This window comes from Arachis hypogaea, chromosome 17, assembly GCF_003086295.3.
Source record: "Arachis hypogaea cultivar Tifrunner chromosome 17, arahy.Tifrunner.gnm2.J5K5, whole genome shotgun sequence".
Lineage (NCBI taxonomy): Eukaryota > Viridiplantae > Streptophyta > Magnoliopsida > Fabales > Fabaceae > Arachis > Arachis hypogaea.
In genome coordinates, this window is record NC_092052.1 from 117137533 (window position 1) to 117151466 (window position 13934).

The following is a 13934-nucleotide window of genomic DNA, read 5'->3' on the forward strand; positions in this document are numbered from 1 at the left end:
AAGGAAAGATAAAGACATGTAATTGAAAGAGCACGGAAGCACTAATAAAGAGAAGAGTTATTAAAGAAGAAAAACTAAAAGTGAAGAAAAGAACGATCATACCGCGGTGGGTTGTCTCCCACCAAGCACTTTGCTTTTACGTCCGTAAGTTGGACGCTCCAATAGCTCAATCTGCTGCGAGGTGGGGATCTTCCAAGCGGAAGATCTCAAGCTCCTTATTTTTTTGCACCTTCTCACCGTGGTATAGCTTCAGGCGTTGTCCATTAACCTTAATAAGTTCAGAGCTTGAAGGATGGCTTAGGTGATAAACTCCGTACGGTTCAGCCTTCTCTATTCTGTATGGACCTTCCCATTTTGATCTCAACTTACCGGGCATGAGCCTCAGTCGAGATTTGTAAAGGAGAACAAAATCTCCAGGTTGGAACTCTCTCTTCTTGATGTTTTGATCATGCACAACTTTCATCTTTTCTTTGTATATTCTGGAGTTCTCATAAGCTTCCAGGCAAAGGTTCTCCAGTTCCTGCAGTTGCAACTTTCTTTCAGCTCCAGCATTCTCAATTCCCATGTTGCACTCCTTAACTGCCCAGAAGGCTCTGTGTTCTATTTCAACTGGGAGATGGCAAGCTTTTCCATAAACCAAGCGGAAGGGACTCATCCCAATGGGTGTCTTGTATGCTGTTCTGTATGCCCACAGTGCATCTTGTAGTCTGGTGCTCCAGTCTTTTCTATGAGGCTTCACTATCTTTTGCAAGATACGCTTAATTTCTCTGTTTGACACCTCGGCTTGCCCATTAGTTTGGGGATGGTAAGCTGTTGCAACTTTATGGATTATCCCATGCTTCTTCATCAATCCTGTTAGTCTCCTGTTACAAAAATGGGTGCCTTGATCGCTCACGATTGCTCGTGGTGATCCAAAGCGGCATATAATATGGTTTCTCACAAAGGAAACAACAGTGTTAGCATCATCAGTGCATGTGGGAATTGCTTCCACCCATTTGGAAACATAATCCACAGCTAACAATATATAAAAATATCCACTAGAATTTGGAAATGGACCCATGAAGTCAATGCCCCAAACATCAAAAATTTCACAGAAAAGCATATATTGTTGAGGCATCTCATCCCTCTTGGATATGTTACCAAATTTCTGGCATGGGTGACAAGATTTACAAAACTCAGCAGCATCTCTAAAAAGAGTAGGCCACCAGAATCCGTAGTCTAAGATCTTTCTAGCTGTTCTTTGAGGGCCAAAGTGTCCTCCACTCTCAGATGAGTGACAGGCCTCTAAAATGGACTGGAATTCTGATTGAGGTACACAACGTCTAATTATCTGGTCAGTGCCACATCTCCATAAATATGGGTCATCCCATATATAATATTTAGACTCGCTTTTCAGCTTGTCTCTTTGATGTTTAGAAAAATGTGGAGGAATTGTGCGGCTAACTAAATAATTAGCAACAGGTGCATACCAAGGGACTACCTCAGATACTTCTTGCAGGTTGTCAAAAGGAAAATTATCATCTATAGGAGTAGAATCATCCTTAATATGTTCAAGGCGACTCAAGTGGTCTGCTACTAAATTTTGATTACCACTCCTATCCTTTATTTCTAAATCAAATTCTTGTAACAGCAGTATCCAACGTATAAGTCTTGGTTTGGATTCCTTTTTAGCTAATAAATACTTTAGAGCTGCATGGTCCGAATACACTACTACTCTAGTACCAAGTAAATAAGCTCGGAATTTATCCAGAGCGAAAACAATAGCAAGTAGCTCTTTCTCAGTAGTAGTATAATTGGACTGGGCAGTGTCTAAAGTCTTAGATGCATAGGCAATAACAAAAGGATCCTTACCTTCACGCTGCGCCAGCGCTGCTCCTACTGCATGGTTGGAAGCATCGCACATGATTTCAAATGGCTGGCTCCAGTCGGGTCCTCTCACAATTGGGGCTTGAGTTAGAGCGGTCTTCAGCTTATCAAACGCTTGTTTGCAATCCTCACCGAACTCGAACTCAATATCCTTTTGCAGTAATCTGGATAAGGGAAGTGCCACCTTACTAAAGTCTTTAATAAATCTCCTGTAGAAACCTGCATGGCCAAGGAACGAACGGACTTCCCTTATAGAAGAGGGGTAAGGTAAACTAGAAATAACATTCACCTTTGCTGGGTCTACAGAAATGCCATTATTAGATACCACATGTCCTAATACAATCCATTGCTTTACCATAAAGTGGCATTTTTCAAAATTCAATACAAGGTTCGTATTAACACATCTATCTAATACTCTAGATAATCCATCTAAGCAAAGGTTAAAAGAATCACCATAAATGCTAAAATCGTCCATAAAAACTTCCATACAGTCCTCAATAAGATCAGAGAAAAGGCTCATCATGCACCTTTGGAAGGTGGCTGGTGCATTGCACAAGCCAAAGGGCATTCTCTTATAAGCATAAGTCCCAAAAGGACATGTAAAAGTAGTCTTTTCCTGATCCTCAGGAGCTATATGAATCTGGAAATAACCTGTGTAACCATCTAGAAAGCAATAATGTGATTTACCTGACAGGCGATCCAGCATTTGATCAATGAATAGAAGTGGGTAGTGATCCTTACGGGTAGCTTGGTTGAGACGCCTGTAATCAATGCAGACTCTCCAAGCATTCTGAACTCTAGTTGCTATGAGCTCTCCATGCTCATTCTTCACTGTAGTGACTCCAGATTTCTTGGGTACCACTTGTACTGGGCTTACCCATTCACTGTCTAAAATGGGATATATGATACCTGCTTCCAATAGTCTGGTCACTTCCTTTTTGACAACTTCCAAGATGGTGGGATTCAATCTTCTCTGGGGTTGACGGACAGGTCTTGCTCCCTCTTCTAAAAATATTCTGTGCTCGCATACTTGAGGGTCAATTCCCACTATGTCTGCCAAACTCCACCCAATTGCCTTCTTATGCTTCCTCAGTACATCAAGTAACTGCTCTTCTTGTTGAGAAGTCAGTTCCCCTTGCAATAATAACCGGAAGCTTCTGCTCATCCTCAAGATAAGCATATTTGAAATGTGGAGGGAGAAGTTTTAATTCTAACTTTTGATCATGGGCAGGCTCTGGATTATCTGGGGCTTATAAAAATGGCGAAGTGTCCTCATTGTCAGTTAAGAGGGTCCCCACACTTGGACCTTGTCCAGTGTGCCTCTCTTCAAACTCTTCTTTTTGAACTTCAGCCACACTTTCGTCTATGACATCACACTGGAAGATAGAACGATCTTCTGAGGGGTTGTCAATGACTCCATTCAGATTGAAGATCACTATGCGGCCATCTATTTCAAAGAAGTATGTTCCTGAAAAAGCATCCAATTTGAATTTTGATGTCTTCAGGAATGGTCTTCCAAGTAGGATTGATGATGGCTTATCTGAATCATTATGGGGCATCTCCAAGATATAAAAATCAGTGGGAAATGTGAGCCCTTTAATGTTCACCAAAACATCTTCAGCAACTCCAGCCATTGTAATAATGCTTTTATCTGCTAACACAAAACGAGCTGCCGACCTTTTTAAGGGAGGGAGCCTTAAAACATCATATATAGACAAAGGTATTATACTGACACATGCTCCTAAATCACACATGCAATCATAAATTACTACACCACCAATAGTACAACTAACTATGCAAGGACCTGGATCACTACATTTTTCAGGTAATCCTCCCATTAAAGCAGATATAGAACTACCTAAAGGAATAGTTTCTAATTCATTAATTTTGTCTTTATGGATACATAAGTCTTTTAGAAACTTTGCATATTTAGGTACCTGCTGAATAACATCAAAAAGGGGAATAGTTACCTCAACCTTTTTGAATATTTCTACCATTTTAGGATCAGGTTCCAGCTGCTTCCTGGGCTTCCTTGCAAGTTGTGGAAATGGAATGGGAGTAGTATTTTCTGTGGGGCCTGCGCCTTTTTGTGCTTCTTCCTGTGGTTGAGCTATCTCTTTTTCATCTATGTCCTGTATGTCCTCTTCCTCTTCAACATCTTCGATTTCTACCACCTCTTCAGCTGAGGCGTATTCTGGTGAGCTTGGTGCCTCCTAATTCCTCTCCTGCAGTGTAGTTCCAGACCTCAGGGTGATGGCATTAATGCCTCCTTTTGGATTGGGTAATGGTTGAGAGGGGATTCCAGCGGTGCTTGAAGGTTGGTTACAGGAATTTTGTGCTGAACCAAGTTGTGTCATAAAAGCTTGCAGAGTAGAGGTGAAACCATTCAGACTGGCATTAATACTGTTCACGATGGTATTTTCCATGGCCAGTTGTCTTTTCTCAAAAGCTTGTAATAAATCTTCATTAGAAGATACAGAAGAATGAGTAAATTGAGAGGTTTGCTGCTGATTGTTCGGTGGTCCTTGGTTTTGCCTCAGGTGAGGTGCTCGGTAAGGTTGATTTTGCTGCCTGTTGTTGTTATTATTCCACCTCTGATTTTCCTGATTATCTCTACCTCCACTATTATTGTTGTCCCTCCAATTCTGGTTTGAATTATCCTGCCATCCATGGTTATTATTTCCACTTTGATTGTACCCTTGGTTGGGGCGGTCATAGAATTTGTGAGTGGACGCCACCATGTTGTCTTCTTGTTGAAGCTACGGGCATTCATCAGTGTAATGGCTGTAATCAGCACAAATTCCGCAAATTCTTTGCGGAACTAGTTGTTAGTTTTGCTGCGGTTGAGTTTGCTGAGCTTGTTGATTCACTGCATTTGCTTCAGCAGGTTGGTCATCTTACAGATGCTTCGATTTAGAGTAGCAGTCTCTATGCCAGAAGATACTTCTGCAACGGCTCTTGAACGGCCTTGCTTCTGTCTGTGGTTCCGAGTAGATTCAGCTAAATCACTGATCAATTGCCAAGCTTCATCAGTGGTCTTGTACTTCTTCATAGACCCATTGCTGGCACTTTCCAATGTGGTCTTATCTTGGGGTCTCATACCTTGTGTGATATAGCTGAGTAGCACGATCTTGTCGATCATGTGGTGGGGGCATGCTTCCAGAAGATTATTGAAGCGCTCCCAGTATTCAAAGAGAGTCTCATTGTCATCCTGAACAATTGTAGAGATATCCTTTTTCAGTTTATCAGTAACTTCAGATGGAAAGAATTTCTCCAGAAACTCCTTTCTGAGTGTATCCCAGTTGGATACATTTGCTAGAGGTTGAGTGTAGTACCACTCTCTTGCTTTTCCCTCAAGAGAGAACGGAAAAGCTTTCAGCAGAATTGAAGTTTCAGCAATGCCATCACGCCTGACAGTAGAACAGGATGCTTGAAAATCTCTCAAGTGCTTGATAGGCTCTTGAGCAGGTAGGCCATGAAACTTGGGCATCAAATTTAGCAGTGCAGTCTTTATTTCAAAATCCGTAGCTACCGCAGGATGATGCACTTGAAACGGTTGCATTGTAAAATCAGGAGCTCCTTCCTCCTGAATGGTAACTCTTCTAGCTGCCATTTTTTCTGCACATAAAACAACCGAATCAGTAGAACGGGTGGTATGCGAAATTGTTACTCAGGTTGTGAATTGTTGTTCGAAATTGATTCCCTGGCAATGGCACCAAAAACGGATGCACAGAACCATGGTCTAAACATATCTTCACAACTTCGTATAACTAACCAGCAAGTGCACTGGGTCGTCCAAGTAATAAACCTTATGTGAGTAAGGGTCGATCCCACGGAGATTGTTGGTATGAAGCAAGCTATGGTCACCTTGTAAATCTCAGTTAGGCGGATATAAAACAGTTATGGAGTTTTCGAATATCAATTAATAAAAAGTAAAGATAGAGATACTTATGTAATTCATTGGTGAGAATTTCAGATAAGCGTATAGAGATGCGTTTGTTCCTCTAAATCTTTGCTTTCCTGCTATCTTCATCCAATCAGTCTTACTCCTTTCCATGGCTGGCTTTATGCAAGGGCATCACCGTTGTCAGTGGCTACATCCCCTCCTCTAAGTGAAAATGGTCAACGCACCCTGTCACGGCACGGCTATTCATCTGTCGGTTCTCGATCATGCTGGAATAGGATTCACCCTCCTTTTGCGTCTGTCACTAACGCCCAGCACTCGCGAGTTTGAAGCTCGTCACAGTCATTCAATTATTGAATCCTACTCGGAATACCACAGACAAGGTTTAGACTTTCCAGATTCTCTTGAATGCCGCCATCATTCTACCTTACACCACGAAGATTCTGATTAAGAGATCTAAGAGACACTCATTCAATCGAAAATAGAACGGAAGTGGTTGTCAGGCACGTGTTCATGGGGAATGATGATGATTGTCACGTTCATCACATTCAGGTTGAAGTGCGAATGAATATCTTAGAAGCAGAACAAGTTGAATTGAATAGAAAACAGTAGTACTTTGCATTAATCTTTGAGGAATAGCAGAGCTCCACACCTTAATCTATGGAGTGTAGAAACTCTACCATTGAAAATACATAAGTGAAAGGTCCAGGCATGGCTGAGAGGCCAGCCCTCAAAACGTGATCACAGGATCAATAATACAATCTAGGATGTCTAATACAATAGTAAAAAGTCCTATTTATAATAAACTAGCTACTAGGGTTTACAGAAGTAAGTAATTGATGCATAAATCCACTTCCGGGGCCCACTTGGTGTGTGCTTGGGCTGAGCTTGAGTGTTGCACGTGTAAAGGTCCTTCTTGGAGTTGAACGCCAGCTTTTGTGCCAGTTTGGGCGTTCAACTCTGGTTTTGGATCCTTTTCTGGCGCTGGACGCCAGAATTGGGCAGAGAGCTGGCGTTGAACGCCAGTTTATGTCATCTAAACTTGGCCAAAGTATGGACTATTATATATTTCTGGAAAGCCCTGGATGTCTACTTTCTAACGCAATTGGAAGCGCGCCGTTTTGAGTTCTGTAGCTCTAGAAAATCCATTTTGAGTGCAGGGAGGTCAGAATCCAACAGCATCAGCAGTCCTTCTTCAACCTCTGAATCTGATTTTTGCTTAAGTCCCTCAATTTCAGCTAGAAAATACCTGAAATCACAGAAAAATACACAAACTCATAGTAAAGTCCAGAAATGTGAATTTAACATAAAAACTAATGAAAACATCCCTAAAAGTAACTAGATCCTACTAAAAACATACTAAAAACAATGCCAAAAAGCGTATAAATTATCCGCTCATCACAACACCAAACTTAAATTGTTGCTTGTCCCCTAGCAACTGAAAATCAATTAGGATAAAAAGAAGAGAATATACTATAAATTCCAAACTATCAATGAAACATAGCTCTAATTAGATGAGCGGGACTTATAGCTTTTTGCCTCTTGAATAGTTTTGGCATCTCACCTTATCCATTGAAGTTCAGAATGATTGGCATCTATAGGAACTCAGAGTTCAGATAGTGTTATTGATTCTCCTAGTTCAGTATGATGATTCTTGAACACAGATATTTTATGAGTCTTGGCCGTGGCCCTAAGCACTTTGTTTTCCAGTATTACCACTGGATACATAAATGCCACAGACACATAATTGGGTGAACCTTTTTAGATTGTGACTCAGCTTTGCTAAAGTCCCCAATTAGAGGTGTCCAGGGTTCTTAAGCACATTCTTTTTTTTTGCTTTGGACCTTGACTTTAACCGCTCAGTCTCAAGTTTTCACTTGACACCTATACGCCACAAGCACATGGTTAGGGACAGCTTGGTTTAGCCGCTTAGACCAGGATTTTATTCCTTTAGGCCCTCCTATCCACTGATGCTCAAAGCCTTGGGATCCTTTTTATTTGCCCTTGCCTTTTGGTTTTAAGGGTTATTGGCTTTTTACTCTTGCCTCTTGGTTTTAAAAGCTTTTGGCTTTTTCTGCTTGCTTTTTCTTTTTCTTTCTTTTTTTTTTCTATTTTTTTTTCTGCAAGCTTTGTTCTTTGCTGCTTTTTCTTGCTTCAAGAATCATTTTTATGATTTTTCAGATTATCAAATAACATGTCTCCTTGTCATCATTCTTTCAAGAGCCAACATATTTAACATTCTTAAACAACAACTTCAAAAGACATATGCACTGTTCAAGCATTCATTCAGAAAACAAGAAGTACTGTCACCACATCAATATAATTAAGCTAAGTTCAAGGATAAATTCGAAACTTATGTACTTCTTGTTCTTTTGAATTAAAACATTTTTTATTTAAGAGAGGTGATGGATTTATAGGACATCCATAACTTTAAGACAAAGTTACTAACTACTAATGATCATGTAATAAAGACCCAAACATAGATAAGCACATAACATAGAAAACGAAAAACAGAAGAAATAAGAACAAGGAATGAATCTACCTTAGTGATGGTGGCGTTTCCTTCTTGAGGAACCAATGATGTCCTTGAGCTCTTCTATGTCTCTTCCTTGTCTTTGTTGCTCCTCCCTCATTGCTTTTTGATCTTCTCTTATTTCATGAAGCATGATGGAGTGCTCTTGATGTTCCACCCTTAATTGTCCCATGTTGGCACTTAATTCTCCTAGGGAGGTGTTGATTTGCTCCCAATAGTTTTGTGGAGGAAGGTGCATCCCTTGAGGTATCTCAGGGATCTCTTGATGGTGAGCTTCCTCATATGTTTCTTGAGCTCCATGAGTGGGCTCTCTTGTTTGCTCCATCCTTTTCTTAGTGATGGGCTTTAGAGATGAATCTTTCCATCTCCTATGGCTCAGAGGTGAAAGCACTTTCCTTCCCTTTCCTCTTTGAGGTTTCTCTGGCCTTAGGTGCCATTAATGGTTATGGAAAAACAAAAAGCTTATGCTTTTACCACACCAAACTTAGAATGTTGCTCGCCCTCGAGCAAAAGAAGAAAGAATAGAAGAAGAAGAAGAAGATATAGAGGAGATGGAGGGATGTGTGTATGGACGTGAGTGGTGAATGGAAAACAGAAGGGATGACTATGAATGGAGAGAGAGAGGGTGAGGTGGGTAGGGATCCTGTGGGATTCACAGATCTTGAGATGATCCTGTGGTGTCCACAGATCTTGAGGTGATCCTGTGGTGTCCACAGATCCGGAGGTGTCAAGGATTTACATCCCTACACCCATTAGGCATGTAAAATGCCCTTGCACACAACTCTGGGCGTTCAGCGCCAGGTTGGTGCCCATTTTGGGCGTTCAACGCCCATTTGTTGGCCATTTCTGGCGTTGAACGCCAGAACCATGCTTGTTCTAGGCGTTCAACGCCAGCTTCTCTCCAGGGTGCAGTTCTAGTGTCCAGCGCCCAGATGCTGCCCATTTTGGGTGTTCAGCGCCCAGACACTGCCCATTTTGGGCATTCAGCTCCAGAACCATGCTCTGTTCTGGCGTTGAACGCTAGACAGGTGCTTCCTCCAGGGTGTGATTTTTCTTCTGCTGTTTTTGATTCCATTTTCAATTTTTATATTTGTTTTGTGACTCCACATGATCATGAACCTATAAGGACATATAACTAAGAAAAATATAGTTAGATAAATAAAAATTGGGTTGCCTCCCAACAAGCGCTTCTTTAATATCAATAGCTTGACAGTGGGCTCTCATGGAGCCTCACAGGTGTTCAGAGCATTGTTGAAACTCTCCAACACCAAATTTAGAGTTTGGATATGGAAGTTCAACACCAAACTTAGAGTTTGATTGTGGCCTCCCAACACCAAACTTAGAATTTGACTATGGGGGCTCTGGTTGACTCTGTTTTGAGAGAAGCTTTTTATGCTTCCTCTCCATGTTGACAGAAGGATGACCTTGAGTTTTAAACACAAGGGAGTCCCCATTCAATTGAAGGACTAATTCACCTTTGTCAACATCAATCACAGCTCTTGCTGTAGCTAGGAAAGGTCTTCCTAGGATGATGGATTCATCCTCTTCCTTTCCAGTATCCAAGACTATGAAATCAGTAGGGATGTAAAGGCCTTCAACCTTTACTAACACATCCTCTACTTGTCCATAAGCTTGTTTTCTTGATTTGTCTGTCATCTCTAATGAGAATTTAGCAGTTTACACCTCATAGATTCCCAGTTTCTCCATTACAGAGAGGGGCATGAGGTTTATTCCTGAACCAAGGTCACACAGAGCCCTAAAGTTCATGGTGCCTATGGTACAAGGTATTAAGAACTTTCCAGGATCCTGTTTCTTCTGAGGCAATGTCAGTTGATCCAGATCACTGAGTTCATTGGTGAACAAGGGAGGTTCATCTTCCCAAGTTTCAATGCCAAATAATTTGACATTCAGCTTCATGATTGCACCAAGGAACTTGGCAGCTTGCTCTTCAGTAACATCCTCATTCTCTTCAGAAGAGGAGTACTCATCAGAGCTCATGAATGGCATAAGGAGGTTCAATGGAATCTCTATGGTCTCTAGATGAGCCTCAGAGTCCTTTGGTTCCTCAGAGGGAAGCTCCTTATTGATCACTGGACGTCCCAGGAGGTCTTCCTCTTTGGGATTCACGTCCTCTCCTTCCCTTACAGGTTCGGCCATGGTGCTTATGTCAATGGCCTTGCACTCTCCTTTTGGATTCTTTTCTGTATTGCTTGGGAGAGTACTAGGAGGGATTTCAGTAATCCTTTTACTTAGCTGGCCCACTTGTGCTTCCAAATTTCTAATGGAAGACCTTGTTTCATTCATGAAACTTACAGTGGCCTTAGATAGATCAGAGACTAAGTTTGCTAAATTAGAGGTATTTTGTTCAGAGTTCTCTGTCTGTTGCTGAGTGGATGATGGAAAAGGTTTATCATTGTTAAACCTATTTCTTCCACCATTATTAAAGCCTTGTTGAGGCCTTTGATCCTTCCATGAGAAATTTGGATGATTTCTCCATGATGAGTTATAGGTGTTTCCATAAGGTTCACCTAAGTAATTCACCTCTGCTATTGCAGGGTTCTCAGGATCATAAACTTCTTCTTCAGAAGATGCCTCTTGAGTACTGTTGGATGCAGCTTGCATTCCATTCAGACTCTGAGAAGTCATATTGACTTGCTGAGTCAATATTTTATTCTGAGCCAATATGGCATTCAGAGTATCAATTTCAAGAACTCCCTTCTTCATAGGCGTCCCATTACTCACATGATTCCTCTCAGAAGTGTACATGAACTGGTTATTAGCAACAATGTCAATGAGTTCTTGAGCTTCTGCAGGCGTTTTCTTTAGGTGAATGGATCCACCTGCAGAAGTGTCCAATGACATCTTTGATAGCTCAGATAAACCATCATAGAATATATCCAGGATGGTCCATTCTGAAAGCATGTCAGAAGGACACTTTTTGGTCAACTGTTTGTATCTTTCCCAAGCTTCATAGAGGGATTCACCATCTTTTTGTTTGAAGGTTTGAACATCCACTCTAAGCTTGCTCAGCTTTTGAGGAGGAAAGAACTTGGCTAAGAAAGCCGTGACCAGCTTATCCCAAGAGTTCAGGCTATCTTTAGGTTGAGAGTCCAACCATATTCTAGCTCTGTCTCTTACAGCAAAAGGGAAAAGCATGAGCCTGTAGACTTCAGGATTTACTCCATTAGTCTTAACAGTATCACAGATCTGCAAGAATTCAGTTAAGAACTGAAAAGGATCTTCAGATGGAAGTCCATGAAACTTGCAGTTCTGCTGCATCAGAGAAACTAGCTGAGGTTTCAGCTCAAAATTGTTTGCTCCAATGGTAGGGATGGAGATGCTTCTTCCATGTAAATTGGAATTAGGTGCAGTAAAGTCACCAAGCATCCTCCTTGCATTATTATTATTTTCGGCTGCCATCTCCTCTTCCTGTTCGAAAATTTCTGAAAGGTTATCTCTGGATTGTTGTAGTTTAGCTTCTCTTAGTTTTCTCTTCAGAGTCCTTTCAGGTTCTGAATCTGCTTCAACAAGAATGTTCTTGTCCTTGCTCCTGCTCATATGACAAAGGAGAGGGCACAGAAAAATAATAATAATAACAGGGATCCTTTATACCACAGTATAGAGGTCCTTATGTAAGTGGAAGAAAGGAAGGGGACAAAGAATGTAATGTAAGGGAACACAAGGGTGAGGAGAGCAGAGATGTGAGATGAGGAGAAGTATTAGTAGATGAATAAATAATTAGAAGGAGATGAGGGAGAAGAATTTTCGAAAAATATTTTTGAAAAAGAGTTAGTGATTTTCAAAAATAATTTTTGAAAAAGGTTAGAAATTTTCGAAAATCAAAATTAAAAATTAAAATAATTAGTTAATTTAAAAAGAAATTTTTGAAAAAGAGGGAGATATTTTCGAAAATTAGAGAGAGAGTTAGTTAGGTAGTTTTGAAAAAGATAATAAACAAACAAAAAGTTAGTTAGTTAGTTGAAACAAATTTGAAAATCAATTTTGAAAAGATATGAAGATAAGAAGTTAGAAAAGATATTTTAAAATCAAAGTTTTGAAAAAGATAAGATAAGAAGATATTTTTGAAGAGATATGATTGAAATTAGTTTTGAAAAAGATTTGATTTTTAAAATCACAAGATATGATTCTAGAACTTAAAGTTTGAATCTTTCTTAACAAGCAAGTAACAAACTTGAAATTTTTGAATCAAAACATTAATTGTTATTGTTATTTTCGAAAATTTGATATAAAAATAAGAAAAAGATTTTTGAAAAATATTTTTGAAATTTTCGAAAATAACTAAGAAAAATGAAAAAGATTTGATTTTTGAAAAAGATTTTTGAAAAAGATATGATTTTTAAATTGAAAATTTGATTTGACTCATGAAAACAACTAGATTTTAAAAATTTTTGAAAAAATCAAATCTAATTTTCGAATTTATGAGAGAGAAAAAGGGAAAGATATTTTTTTTATTTTTGAATTTTTATGATGAGAGAGAAAAACAAGAAAATTGATGCAATGCATGAAAGTTATGGATCAAAACAATGAATGCATGCAAGAATACTATGAATGTGAAGATAAACACCAAGAACACTATGAAGATCATGATGAACATCAAGAACACATTTTTGAAAAATTTTTAATGCAAAGAAAACATGCAAGACACCAAACTTAGAATTCTTTAATGCTTAGACACTAAGAATTCAAGAATGCATATGAAAAATAAGAAAAGACACAAAACATGCAAATACAAAGATCAAACAAGAAGACTTACCAAGAACAACTTGAAGATCATGAAGAACACTATGAATGCATGAAAATTTTCGAAAAATGCAAGATGAGTATGCAATTAACACCAAACTTATAACATGACTCAAGACTCAAACAAGAAACACAAAAATATTTTTGATTTTTATGATTTTTTTGATTTTTTTTTGTATTTTCTTTTAAAAAATTTTTCGAAAATCATTTTGAAAAAAAGAAAAATAAGGATTCCAAAATTTTTAATATGAATTCCAGGAATCTTATGCTCTTTAGTCTAAAGCTCCAATCAAAGGGTCAGGCATGGCTTAATAGCCAGCCAAGCTTTAGTAAAAATATGAGTGTAATTCAGACATGACAAGCCTAACATGCCCTATCCAAAAGAATTGGACATGGCTCCATTGAGGTGATTAGTTGAAGACCAATCCCGAAGCAAGTTGGGTATGGCTTTACAGCCAGATAGGATTCAACATGTTTCATGAAACACTAGAATTCATTCTTAAAAATTCTGAAGAAAAATATATTTTTGAAAACATTTTTAATTAAATTTTTTTTCGAAAACAAAGGAAAATATTTTTGAAAGATTTTTGAAAACAAAACAAAAAGAAAATTACCTCATCTGAGCAACAAGATGAACCGTCAGTTGTCCAAACTCAAACAATCCCCGGCAACGGCGCCAAAAACTTGGTATGCGAAATTGTTACTCAGGTTGTGAATTGTTGTTCGAAATTGATTCCCTGGAAATGGCACAAAAAACAGATGCACAGAACCATGGTCTAAACATATCTTCACAACTTCGCATAACTAACCAGCAAGTGCACTGGGTCGTCCAAGTAATAAACCTTACGTGAGTAAGGGTCGATCCCACGG

General features: G+C 39.3%; 2 non-coding genes across 2 annotated transcripts; both read left to right on the top strand.

Annotated features, from left to right (window-relative positions):
• Positions 1 to 5006: 5006 nt before the first annotated feature.
• LOC112768367 (small nucleolar RNA R71) lies at positions 5007 to 5110 on the top strand. Its single transcript, XR_003185803.1, has one exon. It is a non-coding gene; the product is annotated as a small nucleolar RNA R71 (small nucleolar RNA).
• Positions 5111 to 11219: 6109 nt separating this feature from the next.
• Positions 11220 to 11327, top strand: LOC112768910 (small nucleolar RNA R71). Its single transcript, XR_003186286.1, has one exon. It is a non-coding gene; the product is annotated as a small nucleolar RNA R71 (small nucleolar RNA).
• Positions 11328 to 13934: the final 2607 nt, after the last annotated feature.